Source organism: Micromys minutus, assembly GCF_963924665.1.
Source record: "Micromys minutus genome assembly, chromosome: X".
NCBI classification, from domain to species: domain Eukaryota; kingdom Metazoa; phylum Chordata; class Mammalia; order Rodentia; family Muridae; genus Micromys; species Micromys minutus.
The window spans coordinates 18,399,691-18,409,605 of record NC_137970.1 but is presented as its reverse complement, the minus strand read 5'-3'; the positions used below and the strand labels follow the sequence as shown (position 1 = coordinate 18,409,605).

Here is a 9,915-nt window from a genome sequence, read left to right as displayed (position 1 = left end):
CAGCAGAGCATAAACAGACACATTCATAGATGTGTGCACACATTTATGGAGTAAGTACACAAATATTCAAAGTCAGGGAATTACACGCAGCCAAGTTTTGGAAGTGCAGGGGAACCAAACTCCCTCCAGCCCCAAAATGATATGCAGGCTGTCCCTCTGGTGCCCTCCTCCTGATTTTGTGAAGGCACTGCCAAGCACTCCAGCCAGAATTAAGAACTAGACAGAAATCATCTGGAGCCTTGGATAAGAGAGTGAAATATAAAAGAACAAGAATGGTATAAAGTATGATAAAAACAACTTGAACAGATCAACAAGAATTAACAAAATTAGCAGGAAGGGGGTGGTGCACACCTTTAATCTCAGGTTTTGGGAGGCAGAAGGAGGTAGCTCTGAGTTTGAGGCCAGCCTGGTCTACAGAGCTAGTTCCAGGACAACCAGGGCTACACCTTGTCTTGATAAAAAGCAAAAAGTGAAAACCAAACCAAATCAAATCAAACCAAACCAAAAAAAAAAAAAAAAAAAAAAAACCAAAACAAAACAAAACAAACAAACAAAAAAAAAACCCAAAACAAAACCCAACAATATAAAAAGATTTGACAAAATTGAAATGTAACTCATGAGCTGGCAATATAACTCAATTGATGGAGTGCTTACCCAGCATGTCCTAAGCTTTGGGTTTGTGGCTCATGCCTATGATCTTAGCGTCTAGGAGGCAGATGCAGGAGAATCAGATATTCAAAACATCCTTGGCTACATAGGGAATTTAAAACCAACCTAGGGTATGTGAGAGACCATCTCAAGAAATCAAATCTGGTATTGGCAGTCAGGAATCTCCTTTCTCCACCAACCCAGACCTAGCTGGCCTTGCACCTTGCACGAGACTCGCAGGAAACAACTACAACAACTTCTTCTTCTTTGCTTGACTCTGAACCCAGGACTTCATGAACACTAGGCTAACTGTGCTATACTTTTGATGAATTCCCTTTATTTTTAATTCATTATTTTATGTCTAGGAGTATGTATGGTGTATGTGTATACTGTGTGTATGTGAGTGGGTGCATGTGGGCCACAGAATTGATGGAACTAGCACTTAAGAAGCAAAAGCAGGTGGATCCCTGTGCGTTGAAGGCATCCTGGGGGTACAGGGTGAGTTGTAGGCTAGCCAGTGTTACATAATGAGATCTTTTTTTTCCAATTATAATACAAACTTGTATTTATATACAGGGTGGGGGACACTTGCATAAATACTTCTCTTAAGGTGTGGCCTACAGCTATGATGCTGAATGATTTGCTTTATAAGGAAGTCCTTCTAGAAATTCTTAGATTTAGAGATGATACCATCTGGATACCTCTGCTTAAAGCAAGCAACCACATCTGGGTCTAGTAGGTGAATCCCATCCAGTTGGTTTCCAAGAGTAATCCAGTTGGGCTGCACGTTGTGTGGTCGTCCAAATAACTCAATCTTGTGGGTGCCAGGGGACAGTCTCTCAATCATGCCATATATTTCATCTGGTTTATGACTGGTGGAACGAACCTCAGCTACAATCACATCACAATCCAGTCCCTGGTTGAAGCCTTGGGGATTTCCTTTGACACCAACCAAGCAGTGTTCCTTCCCGTGGTTCAACCAGTGACCTGTCCCTCCTGTCCTAATGATGCGCTGCAGTTGATTGGTCTTTACCCAGATGATTTCATCCACCCGTTCGTAACCCCAGAGGTTCAGACATTCTCTGCCCAATTCCATGGCCCTGCCTGTGACCCAGAGGAAAAGAAAGCCATCATCCTGTAGTACTGGTACATGGAGCCTGCGCATCTCATCATCTGTTAAGGTCCCATATGGTAGCTCCATGTGAATATCCCAAGGTGGATCAGCCATCACAACTGCAAATTTGCCCAAGATACTGACGTCCTGGTAGCGGATATCACAACAGATCCACTGAGGTGGAAAGAGTCGATCTGCACTGGAATCACCACCGACACTGTGTAAGAGCAAGCTCCTGGCTTGGCATATGCTCCTTGCTGCCAGGACTCTCGGAATCCGTACAAGCATCAATTTCATAGTGAACATATTTGCAGGTATCCGTGTGGAAGCATGTGTTAAGGAAAGAGCAGTCACCTAAAGACTCATCGGTGTGCTTATTGATAATTCGTCTTCTCGCTCTGCTATTCTTTAGTTGACTGTTGGTTCAAAAGACTTTCCATCTCCAGATCAACATCTGAGGCAGCGTGCTTCCTTGATTTTTTAGCCGGCTCCTTAACTGGTTCTGATGCTGAAGAGGCCAGACCAGCTGCTAAAGAGCTGGCGAAGGCAGCCACTGCAGAGTCCTGCTCTGCATGCCGTTTCTGCCCTGTGACAGTCCCTGTTACCTCTCCAAGGCTTTTCTTTTCCGCCACAGCCCCCATCATGGCAGACAGCTTGGAGTGGTCAGCGTACGTTACAAGAGTGGGATGTGCATCATCTTGTAGGAGACCTCGCTTTACCTCAATCAGCTCCTGGGCGGCAAATTTCTGTAGAAGGCTTTCTACCCCATCTTCAGTGGCAGGTGCATCTGGCGTAGACGGATGGACACAGCATCAGTGGGCAAGGTTAAGGCCAGATCTGAGAGGTGGTGTAGCAACTTCTTCTCTATCTTGGCTCTTTCTCCGGCTGGCCTTCGGGCGTCCGCGTGAGAATTAGATGTAGTGTCGTTCTAAGTAAGCTAGGGAGGTGCTAGCCCGCCGAGCCTGACTGGAGCCAGGTCGGTGCTGGGAACTAGGATGTCGGACACGTGGAGCTCTATCCAGGCCCATAAGAAACAGCTGGACTCCGCTTCGCGAGAGACTGCAGCGGCGGCGGAAGCAGGACTCTGGGCTCTTGGATTTAAGGAATCCAGAAGAAGCACTGTCCCCAACCTTCCAAAGTGATAGCCCAGTGCCTACTGCCCCTACCTCTAGTGTCTCTAAGCCCAGCACAACATCTGTAGTCCCTGAGTTAGCTACATAATGAGATCTTGTCTCAAGACAAAACAAAACAGAAAAACAACCTGAGCAAATAATTGCAATAGGGTTTTAGTTCCAGTTGTGGAAATGCTCAGAAGCCCAGTTTACAACTTTACAGCAGCAAGTGCTAGCTGCAGATGAGAATTACAACAGGTGGAATCCCTCACCCCTTCCATTTCATAACAGTAAAACCAGCGCATCCAATTAAAGATTGGATGGATTGGAGGCCATCTAATCAAGCCTCTTTCTGGGGTTCTGATGGATAATCAGTCAACTTGAGAAAAGCTTGAGTCTTCAGTGTTGAGGGGCCTCAACTGAGAAAATGCTTCTGTAAAAGATCAAACTGTAGGGCCTGTAGGACATTTTCCTAATTAGTTATTGAAGGCGGAGGGCTCAGCCCTTTGTGGGTGGTGCCATCCCTGGACTGGTGGTCCTGAGTTCCAGATTTAAGCAAGCTGAGCAAAGCCTTGGAAAGTCAGTAAGCAGCACCCCTCCATGGCCCCTGCATCAGCTCCTGTCTCCAGGTTTCCACCCTGTTTGAGTTCCTGTCCTGACTTCCTTCAGTAACGAACAGTCGTATGGAACTGTGAATAAACCATTTTCTCTCCAAATTGCTTTGTGGTGTTTCATCACAGAAGTAGTAACTCTAAGACAGGTGGCATAGAACTAGACTCTGCCAAGGGGGCAAACACATTTATTGCAACTTAGAGCAGTGTCTCCTAGCCCTGTCATCAATGCCATGCAGACTGGGTTGGAACCATTGTCATTTTAAGCCACTGGGTCCTCTCCAATAATAACATTTTGGAAGGAACATTACACATTCCTGTCTCATAGATAGATGGCACGTCAGGGCACTAACAGGACTGCTTTGCTGTGGTGCCTTGAATGAGAAATGTTCTGAATAGACTCAGTATTTAAATACTTGCTCCCCAGTTTGTGGTGCTGTTTGAGGAGGCTATGGAACCTTTGAGAGGATGAGCCTTGCTACAGGAAATACATATATATTACTTGGGGGCAGGCTCTGAGGGTCTGAATCTCAGCCAACTCTCCCCCCCATTTCCTGTGTGTGGATGAAAATGTGATGGGCCAGCTTCCTGTTCCTGATATTATTATGACATACCTTTCCTGACATGGTAGACTCCAGATATGCAACATATCCTGATTAGAGTCTTGACAGATGGAGGTTCTGATGGGACAGGCACATAAATTAACCTGTTCTGTGCAGGTGGACATCATAAGACCTATGAGTAGCAGTGAGGGGTAGCAATTTGCCCTCATTTGTATGGTTACTGCCACCAGTTTTTCAGTGTAAATAACCTTGATAAACTTACTGGTTCATTAAGCTAGGCTTGAGAGGAATTCATTCTCCCTTCCTCTTTCTTTCTCTCTCTCTCTGTCTCTCCGTGTCTCTGTCTCTCTCTCTCTGTTTCTTGATCAGAGTTACTCTGCATAGACCTTGCTGTTCTGGAGGGTGACCTCCAACTCAGATCCTCCTGCCTCTGACTCCCAGGTGCTGGGATTAAAGCTATGTGCCACCAATGCCTATCTGTTTCTTTGGTTTCTTGTTGGTGCCCTATCTGCAATTCAATAGATATTGTTCATGTCTCTTCAGGAACTGTCACACGCCAGCCAACAATAATACAGAAAACCTAAATGACAAATCAATATTAACCATAAGAAAATTTCAGCGAGTTCCAAAAAGCAACAGGGAGACAGTTTTCTTTGCTTACAACTGGATAAAACAAGCACCCAATGTTAAATGTATCTTCCATTTGAATATGCAAAAACTCTCAGCTCTTGGGCCAAAGGTGAAATCCAACTAAAAATCTGAATTTCTAGACATCAGTGCTAGGGAAAGTACATGTCATGGTGACCCAGATTGTTTTTTTTAATTTTATTTATTTATTTATTTAATGCATGAGTGTATTTTATGTGTATCATGTGCACACAGAGGTCAGAAGACATCAGATTCCCTAGAAGTGGAGTTACAAATGGTTGTGAGCTACTGTACAGGTGCTGGGAGTTGAACCTTGGTTCTCTGCAAGAACAACATATGTTCTAAACTATGGAGCCATCTCTCTAGCCCCAGGTTTATTTTATTTTAAATTGTATATATGTGCATGTATGTGTATGTACACATGAATGCAGGTATCCTATGTTTATTAATTTTAAAATTAACATACAAAGTAATGGATTATATCAAGCTTTTTTCTCTTCTTCTTTTTCTCTGTGTAACTCTGGCTGACTTGGACTTTGCTCTGTATACCATGCTTGCCTCAAACTCAAAGATCCACCCACCTTTCTCAGCTCCCAAGTACTGGAATTAAAGGCCTATACCACCAGTGCCAAACTCCCTCTCTCCCTTTCTCCATCTTCCTTTCTCCCTCTCCCCCCACCCCCCACCCTCTCCCCCTTTTCTTCCTTCCTTTCTATTTAGTTTTTTGAGACAGGGTTTCTCTGTGTAACAGTCCAGCCTGTCCTGGAACTTCCTTTGTAGACCAGGCTGGACTTGGGCTTACAGAGATCTGCCTACCTCTGCCTCTGGAGTACATGCCTGGCACATCATGGCATTTTCATGCATTGTTTTTTAATCAATTTTCTTAAGATTTTTCTTGCCCAATCTTCATGCCCACTTCTTGCTATTTCCCTCCCTTTTCCTAGTAGCCCCTTGTGATGGTTTGAATGAGAATGACCCCTATAAGCTCATAAATGGAACACTTGGTTCTCAGTTGGTGGAACTGTTAGGGAAGAATTAGGAGGCATGGCACTGTTGGAAGAGAAAAGTCACTTGCAGGGTCTGATTTGTGGTTTCAAAAACCCCCTACTATTCCCAGTTAGCTCTCTGCCTCATTTTTGTGGATCAGACTACTGCTCTAGCACCATGTTGGCCTGCTGCCATGTTCCCTACTGTGACAGTTATTGGACTCACTCTCTTAAAATGTAAGCCCGTAATAAATGCTTTCTTGTATAAGTTTCCTTGGTCATGGTGTTTTTTTTTTTTTTTTTTTTTTCATAGCAATTGAAAAGTAAGACATCTCCTTTTCTGCTTTCATGAATGACTCCCATTTTCCATGTATCTGTGTATTCAAAATACTTGGTAATACCCCCCCAACACTGAGTTTAGCCACTTGATTTGCTATACCAATGACATAGGAGTAGAATATAAACATACATTTCAAAAACCTTTGGATATTTTCCTTCCTCTTTTGGACATCAACCAAAGCTGTGAGAAAATACCCAGGCTAGCTTACTATGGGGTTGTAGAAATAGGTATAACCATCCATCTAATGTGTGCTGCAGCACTCAGCCTCCAGCAAAGCCAGTGGAGTGCAGACATACAAGTTAGCCCAGCTGAGATGAGCAGAGCCTGATCTAAATCACAGAAACATTCCACTGACCAAGACTCTAAGTTTTGGTACATAAATATTAATTTCAATGGGGGAGGCTGATAGTGGGATGTAAAGAGAATAAATAAATATATTAATTTCAGCTTACCTTTGTTTTACTGTATTTGGTTTAGTTTGGTTTGGTTGTCTGAGACAAAATTTCTTTGTATATCTATCCCTAGCTGTCCCGAACTTTGCTTTGTAGGCCAGGCTGGCCTCAAAATCAGAGATCCGCCTGCCTCTACCTTCTGAGTGCTCACTGTTCAGTTCTTCCTTTTGTTTTTAGTTATGTGTGTGAGTCCACGTTCGGGGGTATGTGCATATGAGTGTTGGGACCTGAAAAGGCCAGAGACATTGAGTTCCCTAGGGTTGGAGTAATAGGTAGTTGTTGAGATATCTCACATGGGTACTAGGAATGGAAGTCAGCTCTTCTGCAAAAGAAGTATGCCTTCTTAACCACTGAGCCATTTCTCCTTCCCTTATTTCAGATTTTTACAAAGCACTTTTATGGAACAAATCGCCCATCAGTCTTTTTGGAATTATACTGCCTGTACTTTTTTGTTTTTCATAGGAACTTAGGTTTAGCTGTCTAGTTTCAGAAAAAGACAGATTGGTATCTTTCTTTTTAAATGTCAAAGTTATTATTATTATTATCATTATTATTATTATTATTATTGTGTGTGAAAGTTCAGGAACGTGAGACAGATAGATGTGGATGTGTGGAGTCAGAACAATTTTATGGAGTCATTTTCTTTCCTTCTACCTTTATGTGGGTTCTGGAGACCCTGCTAAAGTCACCAGGCATTCAAGGCAAGTGTCTATGCCTCCTAATCTATCTTACCAGCCTCTAGTTGGTGTTTCTAAAGGACTTACACAAAAATTATGAATATTAATTCATAACAAAAGTTAAGCTCAGTGCCACACATCTGCAGTCCCAGCTAACCTGGAGGTTGAGATGGCATTGCTCAAATCCTGCAGTTTAAGACCATAGTGACCAACATAATAAAATCTTAAAAATTAATTTTTATTATCCATGAATGCCTAGGCATTAGGTGAACATGAACTACAGCAATAGACATGCCAAAGTAGACAGGAAAAGCCCCCATGCCTTCAACTCAACCCTACACAAAGAACTTCAGGTAATTAAGGGATACTGAAAGTAGGAGAGAAATAGAGTTCCCTAGGGAAGAGTGCACTAATTGGCTGTCCAATACCAAATGATCAGCCCCAAAAACATACATACAAATAACATTATACAGACTCATCAGGTTGTATTTAAGATTATATATATATATATTCATACCATGGGTCAATCAGAAAACTTCCTCTATTGCTCCCCACCTTATTTTTTGAGACAGGGTCTCTCACTGAATCTGAAGATCACAGATTCAGTTTGCCTGGTTGACCAGTGGGCCCCAGAGGGCTTATAGACACACCTTAGGTTTTACATGGGTACTGGAGATCTGGATCCAGGTCTTTATACTTAGACAGAAACCAACAGAGTCATTTCTTTAGCCTTCAAACTTCTAAGATAATTCATAAATTCATCAAAAGTCCTTTAAAAATTCCCTATTGAATTTCTGAAGTTTATGTGGTAATGTATAGAATCGCCTTAAAGGACTAAAGAAAAGGAACTGCCTTATCAGATAGTAAGTTACACTACAAAATGTTACAATCAAAGTGCCATTACTGCAACAACAAAACAGACTTCTATGTATGTAACATAGTATGATGTATATATGGAGAGAGAGAGTGTGTGTAAAGTTAATGGGAAAAAAGAGAAATTATTTTGTATTTGATGATAGGAACTCTGGCTATGGCTCATTATATGAAAAGAAAGAAAAGTGCATTTCTATCTACTACTTAAAAAGTGTGAATTCTAATACACCAGGCACAATGGCACAGGCTTTAATCCCAGTCCTAGGGGAGGCAGAGGCAGGCAGATCTGGTGAGTTCCAGACTAGCCTGGTCTTGTCTCAAAACAAAAGTGTGGATCCTACATAGACAAGAGATCTAAAATTAACCATTAAAAACACGTTAACAGAAAAATAGAATCTTTTTATAGCCTATAAGGGAACTACTTTTAAAATAAAATTCCCAAACTAAATCTGCAAGAAAACACAGTGAAGGCCGACTCCAGGAGCCAAGTTAGATGCCATGGAGATTCCCTATACACTCCTGTGCACTATCCTGCTGAAAGTACCCAATCTTTTGTTGTTGTTGTTAATTAACCTTTTTATTTTTTTTTTAAATTGAAGATCCCTTACAGGGGTGGGGGTGAATGGCCAAGATCAAGGGAAAGAGGAGGGCAACCAGCTGGTGCAGGGAGGGTCATTTCCACATTTCATTTACACACAGAACAAAACAGACAAAAACAGAGTCTCTGTTGTGGTTAGAAGTTGGCATCATGGGATGGGGAGGAATGAGGAGTAGGGGTGTCGTTAAAAAAATACAGGCTCTCACCAAACTGGGTGCCTAGGACAGGACTTGGTCTTCTTCAACTCAAGAGGAATCAGAACATCAAAAGCAGTTTGGGAAGGCCAGAACCATCAGGGATGGAGGGAAAAGGACGGTCCAGGGGGTGGAAGGGATGTTTGGCAACTGGAGTGAAGGATACCCCTTCCTGTGCTGGGATTCCCCCCGCCTCGCCCCCAGCCCCTTCGGTCTGGCAGAAAAAGAGGTAGCCTGCAAAAGCCTAAGAACAGGTCTGGGGCTGCTAGATGCTCCAGGCAAGGCTGGAGGTAGCTCACAAAGGCTTGCCCTCCAGGGAAATGACAGTGCTGCCACCTAGTTTCTTCTCTGCCAGGGTGCAGCGGTCCTTGACCTCTTAGCAGTTAGCCTGTAATTCATGCTTGATTCCTGTCAGCTTCTTCTTGATGGCATCCTTGGAGCTGGCATAGATCATTTTGCTCTTAATGGGTGCACTCTCAGGGGCCCAGAAGATGAACACCAGGTCCTCCTTCTTGCTCTCCTGGGTCTCATAGGTTGCATCACAGAGAGCATAGCGGCGGTCCTTGTCTGGCATCTTGACAGAAGCGGTGTAGGGTCATCCACAGTCGGCCCCACATCTCCTACCAGGATCTCCTTGCCCTCCTCCAGGATGATGTCCTTCTTGTCCTCACTCAGGCAGAAGAACACTGCCTTCTTGCGTTTCTTCACTTCTTCTGGCGTTGAAGACCTTGATGACACCATCAGAGACAGCCACACCAGAAGCCATGTTCCGGAAACGAAAGGGAGCTACTGAAGAACTGAGCTGCTGCAGCTGCTGCCGGTATCCGACTGAACCGAAAGTACCCAATCTTAACATAATTACATAGAACAAGATTATAAATTTCAAATTTGGGACCTTGTATAAGTCAAGTAGACTAGACTCTTCAAATCTATCAATGTATTCAAACAATAACTGAGCGGGGTGACACTCATCCGTAATTCTAGGAGCTAAGAGGTAGAGGCAGAAGCATCGAAGTTCAAGATCCTCTTCCAATACATAGTTTGAGAACAACCCGGGCTATATAAGATCTTGTCTCAAAAAAAAAAAAAAAAAAAAAAA

At 43.1% G+C, this 9,915-nt stretch overlaps 2 pseudogenes across 2 annotated transcripts; both read right to left on the bottom strand.

Moving 5' to 3' along the window:
- Positions 1 to 1,309: 1,309 nt before the first annotated feature.
- On the bottom strand, positions 1,310 to 2,403 carry LOC308414816 (N(6)-adenosine-methyltransferase catalytic subunit METTL3-like; annotated as a pseudogene). The gene is made up of 2 exons: positions 2,231 to 2,403; positions 1,310 to 2,178 (listed from the first exon to the last, which is right to left on the bottom strand). The product of its transcript is annotated as a N(6)-adenosine-methyltransferase catalytic subunit METTL3-like (transcript).
- A 6,708-nt stretch (positions 2,404 to 9,111) lies between these two features.
- LOC308415364 (cofilin-1-like) lies at positions 9,112 to 9,582 on the bottom strand (annotated as a pseudogene). Its single transcript has one exon. The product of its transcript is annotated as a cofilin-1-like (transcript).
- Between the last annotated feature and the right edge of the window lie 333 nt (positions 9,583 to 9,915).